This window comes from Melopsittacus undulatus, chromosome 2, assembly GCF_012275295.1.
Source record: "Melopsittacus undulatus isolate bMelUnd1 chromosome 2, bMelUnd1.mat.Z, whole genome shotgun sequence".
In the NCBI taxonomy this organism is placed as follows: domain Eukaryota; kingdom Metazoa; phylum Chordata; class Aves; order Psittaciformes; family Psittaculidae; genus Melopsittacus; species Melopsittacus undulatus.
In genome coordinates, this window is record NC_047528.1 from 88736891 (window position 1) to 88752751 (window position 15861).

Sequence of the window (15861 nt, forward strand, 5' to 3'; positions counted from 1 at the left end):
GGGAATGGCCAAGAGCAGGAGAAGGGATTGTGTGGCAGGAGGCTGGAAGGGGAAGGGGCCTGTGGGCCATGCCATGGGGAGAGTACTGAACTGAGACTGTCGAACCAATCCTCGACTTCCTCCCCAGTTCTACCTCACTGCATTTGTGTTTCATTTGCACCTTTGAGAGACATGCATAGCCTTGGACTATCGTCTGCAGAAAGGACACAGGACATGAGCAGCTGAAAGCTTTGTATTCTGCACGTGCACTTAGAATAAGGGTGACGACAGGTTTCACCTGCAGGAGGACCCCTAAATATTTGCAACCTCTACTTTATCCTGGCAAACACTCAGAAGAAAAAGAAAACAAAAAAAACCACCCCATTTTGTTTCCCAACAAACAATGGTGAAAAGAAATAGATCCTTATTCTGAAATTATTTTCAAATCCATCTATCCCATTTTGAAGGCAGGGGAGAGTGGTGGGAAGGTAAATCAAAAAGTTAAACAAAAGCCTGGGGGCAACAGAGATAATATTTGCTTTGCTTTCTAAAGGTGCTGTTTGCTGAGCTGGAATTTGCAGAGCTCTGCATGCATTTGCCATAGTTCTCAAACTGGTACAAATGTGTCATGCACATGTTTTCCTAGGGTTTTGTTTTCACTGTGACCATCCAAAGTTAGGAATTTTGCAACTGGTAAAAAAATAATGGAGGTATTTTTAATTATTTTAAACCTAGATTTTATATGACCTGGTTTAAGAATAATCCCAACTGCTGTTTTCAGCTGGGTTCTCAGGGCATTATTTTAAACCCTAGAAATTCTGGGAAGTCTCAGAAAGTTGCTCCTTAATGGATATAAATCAGTGCAGCTCCACCAACTTTCATTGACATCATTGACCCTTGGGTATAGAGGGATCTTGACAGCATCATGATTTCTGTGAAATGGTAGGAAAAACAAGGACAAAGAAACCCTGGGACTCTGGAATCAGTTTCCATGTGTACACTGGTTCACTCCTGGTGCTTTAGTCACTGTCTTCCTGCCTTTCCTCTGAAATCTGTCTCTGCTCCTGTTTACCACATTTGTTTTTGTCTTTAATATCTCTTAAGATGCTGTTTTTCTTGGCTTCGTTTCCCACATTACAACTTGGTACCTAGTTCCTTTTCCTTTCTTTACCAGTCCTGGGTCAATGTTTTTCCCCCTGTTCAGATGGAACAGATACTGGCAAGTTTAGATAGCCCCAAAAGTGAACGATCCAACCTTGTTTTTTTAAAGAAAGGAAATGCCTTGAGCTGGCAGGAGATGCTAGACTGGTAGAAATGAAAAACACAGGCTGTTTTTGTACGGAGCAAGCCGAGTGCAGACACCAAGCCAAGCACTCTGGTGCCAGTGTGGTCCAGCTGTGGTACCGAGGGACTCTCACCCATCTCTCTCGTCCTGCCCTCCAGCTGATGATGCATAACTCATCCCCAGATCCATGACCTTCTCTTTCACTTTGTGCAGAGCATAAGACACATCTCAGAGATGAAAGGGCTTCCTCATGGCGAGAGGCATCGTTGTGTAATCTTGGCCTGTGTCAGCTGGAAAGGAGAAGCAGCAGAAGGGAGAGCAGTTGAGCATACAAAATTATGGTGCATGAGGAAAAAAGTGATCAGTGCTTCTGTTTTATTCATCCTGCAAAGTGAGAATAAGGCACCCATCACACAGTGAAGGAGAATTAATTTATGAACTGATAAAAGGAAATATATGCCTCAGGAGAACGTTGCTTCAAATGCAGTTGCTGGCTTATTTCGTGACTGCTAACTACTTTTAGTGGTGACAGTTAAATCAATGATAAAGGTAATCCACTGTCATGGTTTATGGATTTCGAAGAACATCTGTAGGAGATCAGGAAAGAGCTGGTCTTTGGTACAGACTGCCAGGGCCATGATAGATAGATAGATAGATAGATAGATAGATAGATAGATAGATAGATAGATAGACAGATGATAGATAGATAGATTTTTAGCATAGAAATGCTTTTTCAGAAATCAGGCATCAGATATTAGCAACCTGCCAAAGGCAAAACATTCATGTGAGGTGAAAAAATTTGATCATCACCTGCAACAAACTCCAGCTTCTTAATATACATCTTACATCATCTGTAATGCCTTATGCAGTGATAGCAGCTCAGACCAAAGGTCCAGCTAATCAGGTGGCTCATTTCAGAAACAGGTGCTTATGGACAGGATGTAAGGACATGGCAAGCATAGCACAGTCCCTCTGTGGTGTTACCAGCTTGGTAAAAAGCAGACTATGGTCAAGGGAATTTTTGACTGGCATCAGGGTCATTGTGTTTGACAGCTGCAGATGGGTCGAGCCTCTAAGAATTTAGCTAACCCCTTCTGGAATTCTTTTATAATTGTGGCCTTCACAGCATCCCATGACAACGACTGCCATAATGCAATTTTGTGTCATGTGGCAGCATTGCTTCTTTTCCTTTGTGTCAGACCTCCAGCCCAATAGATTGGGTTGTGCTGCTTTCCTCTTGTGATAGCAGACATGGTGAGTACTGCTTTCCTGTTCACACCTCCCACTGGTCATGAATTTTTGGGACCTCTTTCACATTCCTTCTCTGTTGAGGTGACCAAGCAGAAGAGTGTTACTGTAGTTAGCCTGACTGCCTGTGGAACCATTGCATGTTTCTGTGCCACCTCTCTGTATCTTCACCCATTCTTCTACTTCCTCCTTGGTCTGTGTTTGAGGCAGGGGTACCCTAGAAGTGCTCACTTTTTCTTTCTCTCTTAATCCTGTAGTCATTCCTAAAGCTCTTTTTTTTGCCTTGTTGACAACTGTTGAGCAGTAAGCTGGAATTTTCAGTGACTTTGAGGTTTTCTTCCTGACTGATGTTAATTCAGAGTGCCTGATGATCTTTGTGTGGCTAGGGCTGGTGTTCCTCATGCTTCATGCTTTGTATTTGTTGCTGGCGAGTTTCATATGTCATTTCATCAACCTGTCATTCAGTTTTCTGAGATCACTCTCCACTTGGTTGCAATTCAATCTTTTATGAATATGCCAAGTTGCCCAGGTCTTGACACGAATGGATTTGCACGGCTCCAGCTTTCACGCCACAAACTTTGCTCTTTCCCATTCTGTCACATTGCTGGCTATTCTGCTCTTGTTATACTTTCTGTCAATTTGCCTTGCCCAGCTTTCCAGCCCACAGGTCTCTGGATGGCCTCTAAAAGCCCTTTATAAAAATGAATGTAACATTTGCCACCTTCCATTCCTGTGGTGCCTCGCCATTTCAACAGCTGCTGTGGCATTGTACTGAATAGGTCAGCAGTTTCGAGTCTGAGCTCCCTCAGAGCTCTTGAGTGAAATTGCCTGGTCCCAGCAATCTGCTAACATTACTTTTATTGTTTCACCCTAAAATCTCTTCTCCTGACACTTGGATTTCAGAGAGATTCTGAGGTTCACCCACTCCCTGTGCAGCCAGTCCTGGAGTGGGGCTGGAGTGGGACATGCAATTGAGCAGAACTACCATGAGTGGATGGATGGGGCTGTATAACCAGTGTCTGAGCCACACAAGCTACATGCTGTCCCTTTTGCAACTCACAGGCAGGTAATAGAGCAGTGGCATCAAGGGTGGGCACCAGGGAGAGCCCAGGTCAGCCCAGCAGGCCTATCATCTTCTCCAGGGATGAGCAAGCCTTTCTTCCTTCACTGTGTTGAATTTACAGATCACTTCCTCAGCCGAAGTAAACTGGCATTGCTAAATCAAAGCTAATGCAGCAACACTGCTTTATGATATAAATGCTATTAACAGCACATTAAGGCTATGACCTCCAGAGCCAGCAATCTCATCCTTTGTTTCTTCAGCCACAGAGGCAGGGAATTTAGGTTCATTATTTTTGATGGAGCTTTTCCTGTACCATGCTGGGGTGCTTTTTTAGTTCTCTTCTGCCTGACATCCCTTTCTGCTACCCTGAGCAACTGTTTTTTTACCGTTCATTGGTTTATTCTGTGACAACAAAAATATCTTAGTCAAGAGCTGGAAAGGATTTCAGAAATTACAGCTAAGTGGTTTTTTGCCTATTCTTGCTGATAATTTCTCTCCCATTTCCTGGTAAAGTAACATTATTATAATTTGGTGGGCTCATCTACACACTCCATGGGTAGATGGGTATTTAGGGCCTCTCATACCCATTATCCCCAGCCGCCTGCTGGATATCCAAACAGATCTCCTTCTGCAAGCATCATCTTGCAAAAAAAATGAGCTTTAAACCTAACCCCTCTGTTCATGCCACAAGAACAAAATAACTGCATTTTAGCTGCCTTGTCTTGCTTGCTTAACAATATCACTCTTGTATTTGCTGGGTTATGATCCCACTTTCTCCTCTTTGGGCGAGAAGTGAAGGTAGCTATACAGTGGTCATCTAAATGTCCTATTGTTTTTTCCTTGTCAACCCTTGTATGGTAGCAGATGCTTTTACTGAAAACATAAAATTAGATTTCCAGGAATACTTATGCACATGCCTTTGAAATCCGTTTTCCATGAACATTTTTGCTTTCTGTTCATGGAAAGTGAGCACAACAGGAACAGGAACAAAGAGCCACCAAATTAACTGCAAATCTGGACAGATCAGGCAGTTATTTATGAGACCCATGCTGCTTTCCATTTATTGGTATGTCTGAGAAAAACTGGGGTACTGATCTTAATTTTGGGGTGGGGGGGTTAATACCTCTCTGCAAAAGGAGATCTATACACTTTGAATTCAATTAAATAGGCAAGCAAAAGGGTAGCTCTCTGTCCTGGTGGGAAGAAAGGCTTTTTGGTAGCCTAGTTGAGGTAAGATTGTTATAAAAGGCTACAGCGATGTCTTCATAATGGCTTTGGCACAGAAATGTAGCTTTAATTCTTAGTTACTCAGATCTCTATTGTAAATCACCAAACAAGAGACCTGTTGAGTCCCAGGCATCCAAATGATGTGGCCCAGTGGGTTGTGCTCCCACAAGAGCAGCGAGAAGCAGAAAGGGACAGGAGAGCTGACAGGACTAAGTGACTTCAGGACACCCAGCCTCCTCTGCACACTGGAAGGAGGTCTGATGTGTGGTGAGATGTGTGATCCCACACAGGGAAGCTGCATTTCAGCCTGGGAAGATGAACATCAGCTGCAGGGGGAAATGAGTATCCCAGTCTCCCTCTCGCTCCACTTACTGATGTAAGCAGCTCTCTGGACAGCCCTGGTGAATTTAATGCTGATGTCTCTTCTACCACCTGTCATGAATGGCACAAGTGGTGGGAGATGCTGAGATGGTCTCAAGCAGCAGGAGGGAGGAGGAACCATGGGTCCTGTGATTGAGGTGTTAGTGCAAGTGAGCTATGAAGTGTTACTTGCTGCTAAACCTCTGGAAGCAAGGGAAAATTGCCTGGGACTGCTGGACTTCTGTCATAGCCTTACTATTTATCCTCAAAGGGAAGTGAACAATTTTTCTAAGCAGAGGCTCTCCGCAGCACATTCTGTGGTTAGTCACAAGCTGTGAAATCCACTTTCTTACAGCTCCAGCCCACTGTTAGGTAGCAGATACAGGGGTATAGCAATGCTCAGTCAATCTTCAGCATAGATTCTGTTTTACAAGCCCATAAACACCATTCTGGTTTCAGGGTGTACCCATTTCTCTGCATGCAGGACCCCACAAGAGCCGACAGTCACTAACTGGATTCAACAGTTGGCTTAACATTGTAAATGCGATCAAGTCACTGGCTGCATTCATCCCTCCAGCGATCAGGATTAACCAGTTCCCCAGGGCAGGATGTGCCCTTAAACATCGATTCTCTGTGCAGCAGAGTGAGCAAGAGCCAGGCACCCCTGCAGCACCTCTCCCACTGGTTTTGCTAGCTGCTGAATTTGAGGTGCCATAGATGCCTGCTCTGCGTTCCACAGATACATGGGCAGGACAGGGATTTTGTGTTGGTATTTGTCTTTTTGCCTGTTTTCCAGCACATGTGGCCTGGATACAGGCTGCTTTGGAGATCACTGCAGAGAGGTTGATGTGCCAGGACATGGCTTCTAACACCACTGCCAAGCCTTGCCTGTGAGCTGAGCTGGCTTTGTGATCTCTGAGATCATACTTTCAGGTGCATATTGTTTGTCTGAGGAATGAAATCTCACTAAAAGAATAAAGGCTTCCAGTGTTACTAATTCTTTCCCCTGTCATGCAAGCCATTACCAAAGTTGATGGGGAAATCACAGCAGCTCCTAATTGCACTCTGCAGAAGACCTTGCATGTTGAGACCGTCCTAGTCACTCCCCTGCCTGCTCAAACCCAGTTACATCACTGAAACAGGGTTTGGCTGGAGTGTTAAAGAGAAGCCTTCCCTCCCTTTGCAGAGATGAGCTGTGTTCTTCCTACTGTCCTCATGTGCCAGCACTGGAGGCTGTGCTGGAGCAGGAGCCAGGGAGAGCTCTCCCCATCCTTGTCTTCCTTCATCTTGTCCCTGAGGCCAAGCTGGTGGCTGGTCTAGAAGGGGCCACCATTTGAAAGGACTGGAGCTCTTAAGACTGCAGTCAGGTGGGATATTTGGAGCAGGTTAACCCAGGCAGGTAAGGGGTGCAATTCCAAAGGACTCCAGACCTTGCTAAATGTCCACTTCTACTTTTTAAACACATGTAGAGAACTTGGCTATTTTCTCAGGCCCAAAGGGAAGGGCAGAGTTTTGAGATGCCTGGGCAAAGTGATGTTTGTGTTCTGGTGGCAGGAGGTGGCTGCTGCATGGGGAAACCAGAGCTGCCACTGCAGTACGCTGATCAGCGCCGGCATCTGACAGGGCAAGACAAGGGATCAGATGTGATTATAGCTGTAGACGTGCCCAGTCAAACCGGAGCAGTACAGACTAGCTCACCTCCTTTCTCCTGCCTGATAGGCATCAGGAGAGAGAATGCACATGCACCCCTGCTCCTGTATGCGTGAATACACACGTACATGGTGTGCTTTGAACTCACTGTGCTGCATTCAGAGCTTGAATCAGTGTAATTTCTCAGTATCACAGAAAATTATATTCCCTGAATTGATAATGACACTCTCAGGAGCTTTTTATTTGCCTCAGTGGCTTGATTGTTAACTATTATCAGTCCTGCCTGGTAATGAGGGGCTAATAAGGCTTATCAGGGCTTACCAACAGCAACTTTTCCTGGTGGACCCCATGAGCAACGGGAGGGGGGAGTGGTATAAGCTGGCTGCCCTTTGGTGGAGCTTAATGGGCAGCAGTTGGCACCCAGTGGGTGCTGGTGCTTTTGGATGGATAGAGGGTAGGTTGCTGAGTTTTGGTGACACAGAGAAAGGTTTGAAGTGGAGCACTTCATCCTTTTTCTGGGATAGACAAAGGAGAGCAAGAATGGGAGCTCAGGAAAGCTACCAGTGGGTTTGAACCCTCATTTTTGTCTAGAGGAATGAGTTTTGACTGAGCTATCAGAACTGTTGTGCAGGCATGTACATGCATGGGTGTGAAAGATAGATTTATTTTTAAGGAGATAAGGAAGGGAATATCTAATGCTAACTCTTTCATACACTGGAAAACAGGTCCCTACTTCCTTATGTTGATACTATATTCATGTGAGAAGAGGATGGTTTCTTTGAGAATTAAACTCCTTGAGGGGATGATGTTGGTACTAAAGGTATTAAAATCTAGCAGGTGGTTTGTGTGTATTCTTATAAACCAAGATGGTCACTGTTTTTTAAACAATTTAATCTTTATTGTTTGCTTTAATACTTCTGTACCATGATTTTTTTCTTTTTGGTGCAGAGAGAAATGCATACATTCTGCTGTTCCTGGATTAAGACCAATAGACCTGTGGGCATTTCATTCCCACAAAAATTCTCAGATGAAGTCCCCCAGAAGTCAATCACTAGAAGAAAACAGCAGGGAAGCTGGAAGGCCTCAGAAGCCAGTGAGCTGGGTCTGGACTAAGTATTCTAGCTATGAAGAATAACTAACGTGTGTAGATGACCTGCTCTCTTTCCTCGCCCTGTAAGTAGGACGTGGACTGGGTGGCGAGATGCACACAAGTCAGATCCAGAATCTATGGGTGATGGAAAGCAGTTTACATACTAAAATGTTCCAAAAAATATGAGCTGTCACTCATGTAACATGCAAGTCACCGTGGTCACTCTGAGCTCCAATGTACATAATATAGGTGTATCCATTCGTGATGTTGCTGGGGCTGCCTTCTGGCTAATGTCTTGTCACAGAATCCCAGATTTATGGATGGAAACAACCTATTAGGTCATCCGAGACATCCCTCTGCTAATGCAGATTTATTCCCTCCTGTATATTTTCCAGCACTTGGTCCAGTCTATTGTTCAGATGACTCAAGCGTCCGCTGCTTCCCTGGAGGGACCATTTTGGAGCCTAACAGACCTTGCTGTCAGGATTTCATTTCCTGTCATATTCCTCCTAAAGGTTCTTCTGCTTAATTTAGTTACTCTTTCTGCAGAACAGTGATGAGGAACAGGACTGTAGAAATAGGACATTTATTTCTTATTTATTCAGCTAATTCCTGTTATCCCAATTTTTTATGGCCCTGACCAGTCTTGCTCTCACTGGTGTTTATCACCTCACACTCCTTTCTCTGGAGTGTGGTCCAGCTTCAGCTGGGATAGGTTGGTAGATGCCTATAGACTTTGGAGGGTGCATAGTGGAAACATTAGCTGCACAGATATATTTTTTTTCCACCTGATTTTCATTCTGAACAAATCCCTTAAGCTTTGGCATGAGTGTGGTGCATCTGCAAGCATATTTGAGGGTGTTAATTTGACAGGGTGTTAACTTGTTAATTGACAAATTTGTGAGGAAACTGGAAAATAGCAACCATTGGTAAGGAATTTCGATGGTCCATTTAAATTTTCTTTAACATTTACCCCTCCCCATTTCATTAGTTATAACTAAGTGATGGGAAAGAATGCAAAGCTCAGGTTGGAAGATGAGCCACCAGGAAGTCAGGAAATTAAAAAGTAGTGCAATAATGATGGGGTTTCCCAAACAACATGAACTTGGCGTTACTCCACAGCCTAAGTACTTCATGTTATAACGAGAACTATCTGATCCTTGTTTGTGCAGAGCTAGATCCCTCTGAAACCAAGGCATTCATTTTAAAGGGAACAAGAATGTCACTTATCCTCTGGGGACATTTTACATTGTCAAAGTGGTAGAAAAGGCCTCCAAGTAGAGGACAATCACATCCCAGATGTGTAGAGGTTTAAATTTACTCTGTGACAGATGAATAGGAATTTACTCTGGTAGATTGCTGATACATCTGTCCTACGTTGTCCATGTCCTCTCTTTCCCAGCAGCTCACCACCACTCCTGCTCCCAAAGGTAGCTTCCACAGCTCTCTAGGGTGAGCATGCTTGAAGCAAGAGCCCTAAATTGTCTGAGCTTGCCAAGAACAACCCCAAAATACAAGTATTTAAAAAAAAATTAAACCAGGTAATTTTGCAAAGTTAGTTTAGAACAGAGCTAGTCAAACACTGAGATGGTAACATCTGGGTGGAGGGACCTGTACATACAGAAGCATAGAGGAGAGCAGGAGGGCACATTTTGAGGTAAATCTGCTTCCCAAGGAATTGTAATATGGAAATATATCTAAAGGTAAGCTTGCCAGGTCGGTTTTAGCTTCAGGGATTTGTGTGGATTGTAGGTATTTGCTGTAATCTGGGCATATTAACGTTAGTCATTTTGGCATATGGAGCATGCTGATATAGTTCAGTTTCCATCCTTGACTTATTTTCCAGGCTTCAGGGCTGGAGAATGAAAGATGCTATTGCAAAGGCTTTAGGGAACTTGGTGAGGAGTGAGGATGAGGTTATACGGTGCTGGATCTGTCACAACTGAGTGAACAGTCACAGTGTTACCCTCTTGACTACACCAGTGGTGCTAAATACAGTAATTAAGGAAGAAGGCTGTGTGAAAAGCTTTGGTTATTGGCTTCATACACCACTGGCCTTTTTCTTCGTTTTCTTTTGTTTCTTTTCTCTGCATGCACCCCAAGCTTTCTGTGTTTCTCCACCCATTCTCCATAGGTCTCTGCCATCTCATAACTAAAGGGCCTGAGAAAGGTGAATAGAAAAAGCAAGCTATTGTGGGGAGGGGAGCTTGCAGGAGCAGAGGGAGTTTTCACCACAGATTTGCACCATCTCAGACCTGCAATACAGCAGGTTTTTGTGCAGCTGGTCCTGCTTTATGGCACTGTGCAACCTAAGTACTTCTCTTCCAGCCTCATTTTTAAGTGGCCATGCAGTCCTGCATTTGCATGCTTTCCAGCTTACATATCCTAGCAAATTTTTGTTGTCTCTTTTTTATCTTATTCTCACACCTTGTCTTTCTTCCCTTTTCCGTTTATCTAAGGGGAAAAAAAAAAGTTTAGTAAAAAGGTAAAAAAGAACAAAGTCTGAAAAAAGTTCCTTTGGGGTTTTCTGCTAAATATATCCTAGGACAGATTTGTCCCTGAAGGTTTCAACAAGAAAAACTTATATGTACATGTGTACATGCTCACAAAGAAACTAATCCTTCCCAACATACCACACCAAAGTCATCAGCTAACTCGCTTCAGTGGCACAGCCTGATAAACAGAACTTGTAACCACTGGTCTCCAGCACAGACTTGAACAAGAAGAAAAAGATTACGCATGACCTGTCTTGGATCAGGCTGCAAGGAATGAAGTGGATCTGATTGATGCAACCTCCACATGAGCAGTGGTGAATATGTATTAGTTCAGCACATTACCCTGTTCATGGTTTTGAGCTTCCCTTTGTCATTACGGCATGCTTGAAGGTGGCTCACAATTAGAGTTTTCGTTAGGCTCCTTGGAGAAATTTACTAAAGTACACATGCAAATAGCTTTCTCTCCCAGCTTTTCAAGGTCACCTGCACAAGCCTTCACCTCACCTTCCCTAACCCATTGCTGTCAGCCTTGTGTGGCAGCCCTTTGGGTGGCGGGGAGGTGTGACACCGACTGGCTGGAGCCACGGGTGCATAGGTGCACTGGCTGGACCCAGCTCAGCAGCTCTGCCCAGAACCCTCAAACACCCAGGGTGCTGGCACCTCATGTATCCTACTGAGCACACTGACGCTGCCACCCCTCACCTGCCAAAACCGACTGTCACAATGAAATGGTGAGCAGTGCTGCAGGCATCAATCCACCATCACCCACCAACCCATCAGGCATCAACCCATCATTCCCTCCTCCTCTCACCTGCACCAAAATAGTCTCTTGCTTTCAGCAAGCTTGCAATCAGGCTATTGGCACGTGGCTGAGATGGAGCAGTGCCCCTGTGGCCCCTACCCACTGACTCAGCTCATGCTGAACACGGAAAGATGGTGGGATGGGGCTGCCCAGAGCCAGCCAGCAGTGTGTCCCCTGCTCCTCAGGGCTCCCAGGGAAGCCAGCAGAAAGTGCAGGTGCCTGCAACAAGAAGAGGGAAAGTTGACTGCTGGGGAAGAGGGAGCTGGCTTGGTTGTCATCCCTGCACATGCCACAGCCCGAAGTCAAGCTGGCTGCTACCAATGGGGACAGCACTGGCGGAAAGTCCTAGCAACAAACTGCCTCCATGCAAGGAAAGACAAAGACATCCTCCTCCATAACCCCAAACCAGAACAGCGGATCTGGTGGAGGACCCTGGGAATATCTGGGAAAATATCTGGGAGATATTTTGTGGGGATGAAATACATAGGTTCATGCAGAAGTTGGTTTCTTTGCAGCTGGCATCAGGCTTGGAAGGTCCGGACACATCACTGTGCCCCGAAGTGGGCAGAGCACTGCTTGCTGGGGGCTGCCTGCTCTTGGACAGTGAGCAGGAGAGGGCACGTGCTCTGCCATTCCTGTCCCGGAGCTCCTTCCTCAGGCAGGCTGCCTGCTGCGGTCAGGGAGTGATTAGTTTGGCTTAGCAGTAACAGCACTCTGTTGAAGGAATGAACTTATTTTCCATTTCATTTGTTGCTGCACTCGTGGTGACAAAAATCAGTGTACTGAGCACCTCAAATAACACATGATTCTCCAGAACATGCCATCATCTCTGGGAAAACAATGATAAAAATTACAGAGGCCTTTCAGGACAACAAGGGCAGCACAAAGACCCATCTGTGCTGGTCTCCTGATGGCTGTTGGTGCCTGACATTGCAAAAGGGGGCACAAGTGACTGCAGAGACCCATGTGCAGCAAGGCTGTGCCCTGCACGGCCACATCTGCAGCAGAGGGACTGCAGTCAAGGAGCAGGAGGTTTCTTCCCTGCTTGACTCCAGATCTTCGTAGTGTTACCTTGTTGCTTGTGATCCCTAAAGGATCTTGTGTTGTCTAAAGGATCGCTAAAAGATCTCTCTCCCAAGTTAATACAGTTACTTAAGGACTTTTTTATTGGTTTGGTCCAGCCAAAAGCTCAGGAGGTTTTTCTGTTTATTTTCCCAGGCTTCACCGTGGGACCACTGACCATGTATTATCCATCTCCTCTCCCTCCTCGGGATGTTTTTATTACTGAGGAATTTGCACAAATATTTTGTGGTGCATTAGTGCCAGACTAGTGGTCCTTTCTGAGGAAAGTCAGTTTGATTGTATGAACAGATTTAACCGGACGGATCAGCCAAGCAAGGTGAACAGGCTCTTGGTCAGCATGTTTCTCATATTGCTTTGGTTCAGCTCAAAGTCCTGAATACAATGACTCACAGAAAAGGAGGAAACAAACCCAACTTTGCAACTGACTACCCTCTCAGCGTGGGGACTGTCTGGAGATAAGCTGAAGGCAAGAATACTCTTTATTTTATCTTCACTTGCTCGTTCCACCATCATAAAAGCAGGATCAGAGCAAAAAAACAAGTCTATTTTTTTTTCTTCCATCACTGCTTATTTCCTTCCTGAAGCGATAATCCTTGGAGCCATCACAACTGGTTGCTATGGGAGTGACTGTAAGCACAAAGAAAGGATTATGGTTTCAGGTGAGAAAACAGTGATGGACACGGACAAGCTCCCAAAATCCAGTTCTGCTCTGAAGAGCAACACTGCAGAGAGGCATTAGAAGACTCCTTTTTTTATTTGCCTTATTCATGTGTTGGCTTCAGATCCACAACAGCAAAATGGCGTGTTAGAGCTAAAGAAGTCACACATAAATAAATGGGGAGAAGGTTAGAAGGGCTGAGGGGACAGCTCTGTGGGGTTGCCCTCAGAAATGCAAAAGCCCCTGGAAATCTGGGTTCCTTTCTTCTGCACTCAGATCTCCCCAGAATGGGATCGGTCAGAAAGTCCTTCAGTCTGGGGGCCAAAGCTGGATTTGGGTTGTTCTGCATATTCCTGCAATGATTCAATGACAGATATCCAGTGACATGTCCTTTTGTCACCAAAAGAAAGATCTAAAAAATAGTGAGATAAACCAAACAGAGGTGGCTTTATTGAAGCAGGACATTTTATGCCACGAAGAGATGTATCTGAAGAAAGATCTGCAAAGGGTGCTTATGGAAAGGCAGGGGGATGTCCTTTCCAAAGCCAAAAGCAAAGCAGCAACCCCAGAGCCCAGGGCTGTGGCAGCTGGGGTGTTGTGGACAGAAACAGCAGGCAACAAAGGCAAGCTTGGCCAAATACAGACCTCCATTTCTTTCCTTTTAGCTCACCTTCCTCAAGCCCCACCAGGGTACTGCTACGAGTTAGGGTAGTTTGATGGAGGGAGCGCAGGCTCAACAAGCATTTGTGCATAGTCCTGCCCAGCAAACATCTCCCTCCACAACTTTTTCTCCCATTGCTCCAGTACCTGAAAACCAAAGTGGCACTTTGCTCAAGAAGGAGTGTGGGTGGCAGGGCCAAAGTAGATGAAGCCCTGTCTGTGCTCTCATCATGTGCAGCTAAACCCAGGTCTGGGGGTTAAAGCCCCAGAGATTATGGTAAGGATGCTTTACAAGAACTCACGTCATCCTTCCTCGTCCCTACAGCTTTGGACAGGGTCGGTAACAGTGTACTTGTGTCTAGATGCAGAATAAAGCATGCTTTGGCTAGATAGGGTCTGAAAATATATTAAAGAAAAAAAAAGCCTCTTTGCTGGCACAGCTCTGGGAAACTGTGCTAGAAATAACTGTGCTTATGCATAGCTGTCAAAAACAGGCTGTTGCTGGTGCCGTTTGAATGGGAGTGCAGCCAGAACCTTGCTGCCCGTCGGGAGGAACGGGCCATGTCAGAGGTTTGCTTTTGTCTCGAGACTGAGTTTATGTAGATCAAAGGCCAGGAAGGTGTTTTTGCTCTGCACAGGGGAATTTCCCCACATGGCATGTCAGGAGGATCACATCCCCACCAGCTCCGGCCTTGGCTGTGTGAGGGGCCAAGGCAGGAGGACACCAAACCCCCACTGCCTTGAACTAGAGCAGAAGATGTAACCCCAGATGAGCCCTGGGGGGACATTTGGCAGCAAACTCCTAAGTGGATTTTTCCACTTAAACAAACTGCTCTTAATTAAACCAGACAATTTTAGGAACTCTCAGAGGCTGGCTGGCAGTTTTCTTTGGCCAGGAGCAGTAGGGCTATCTAGTGAAATACCCAGGCAGAAAAAGCAGCTACAGGGTCCTATGTGGTCGTTCAAAAGGAAAAAAAACCAATCCAAAGCAGCATTGTAGATATTTGAGTCACGACATGGTTAATTGCACAGACCCAATAAAATAGTTAATTAACACCACAGTTGTGAAATATATAATAAAAAAAAGAATGTATGACATCAGTGTAATTGTAGGAAAGCAAAGGCTGCTAGCCGATAACTGTTCATACATCAAGTTTTAGGCTAAAAGGCAGACCTGTTTCATCTTCTGGGCACTGTAAAAAGCCCTGTTTTCTCCCAAGAGAGAGCAAAGATGGCTGTGATTGAATCCCAGGGTACTGGCTGTTCCCAATTTTCCAGCCCTGACACAGTCGTGACAAGGAATTAAATATTGCATTCATCACGCCTGCTCTCCAGGCATGATCCCCAAATAATTAATCCTTTTAGCTAGCAGGAGCTGCCATCTGGCTAGTTTCCAATCAACCTGACTGGTTTTACTACAGAGCTGCCAGTTCCCGCACTCATGCGGGCATGTACGGTAGCTGCTTGCCTCAGGTGCCTGGGATTTCTTTGTATTTTAAAAATGGTGAGCTTCAGATATGCCATGTGCTGCCCAAACACAGATAAAATACCAGCCTTTGTCTCAAGGAGCTTACTGTCCAGCAGGAAAAGGAGCGGGAGCTGTACATCATACATAGAGAAAGACTCAAACTGACTTTTTCTGTTTGCTTGTTTTGTGTTTAAAGACTTACTCTGAATAAAAGGCCCAGATTAAAATCCAGTGGTTTCTTCTTAGTCCTCTTGGTCCTGCAGAACAAACATGGCAAAGAAATTACAAAAGGGGAGAAAAGTGTTTTGACACTGCAAGTTTGGAGCAGGGCTGTGAAAAAAAATGCAGTTCAAAAAAAGCAAATTTGTGTTTGCTCCAATGTGTTTGACCTTACGTAGGTGCGGCAGGCAACCCTGTGGAAAAAAAACAATGCTCTAGTGCAGCTATCCTACAATGGGGACATCTGGAACTTCTTGGAAGGTGATCTCTGTGATCATCCTCAGACCCCACATGGGAGAAGATCCTCTGGGAGAGCCCATGGGAGAGGGCTTTGCAGTGACCTGCGATGAAGCTAGCATGCCCATAAAGAATGAATGCCCGTATGTTTCTGAAAATAACCTGGCTTATGGAAAGTGCTGGGGAGAAACCTTCATAATTTCCCTCAGATCTATGCTCTCCCTCTGCTATGACATTGGTCCTAGGTCAAAGGATGAACATGAGCCTGGGTCTCAAGCTGTTCCCTGCTGTGGTCAGTGTGAAGCCACATTGCTTGCCCTGGTAGAACACCTGCCAG

At 45.2% G+C, this 15861-nt stretch overlaps 1 long non-coding RNA gene across 1 annotated transcript; it reads left to right on the plus strand.

Annotated features, from left to right (window-relative positions):
• The first annotated feature begins 6355 nt into the window (after positions 1-6355).
• LOC115946940 (uncharacterized) lies at positions 6356-15299 on the plus strand. Its single transcript, XR_004080950.2, has 2 exons — positions 6356-6561; positions 12418-15299. It is a non-coding gene; the product is annotated as an uncharacterized lncRNA (long non-coding RNA).
• The last annotated feature ends 562 nt before the right edge of the window (positions 15300-15861 follow it).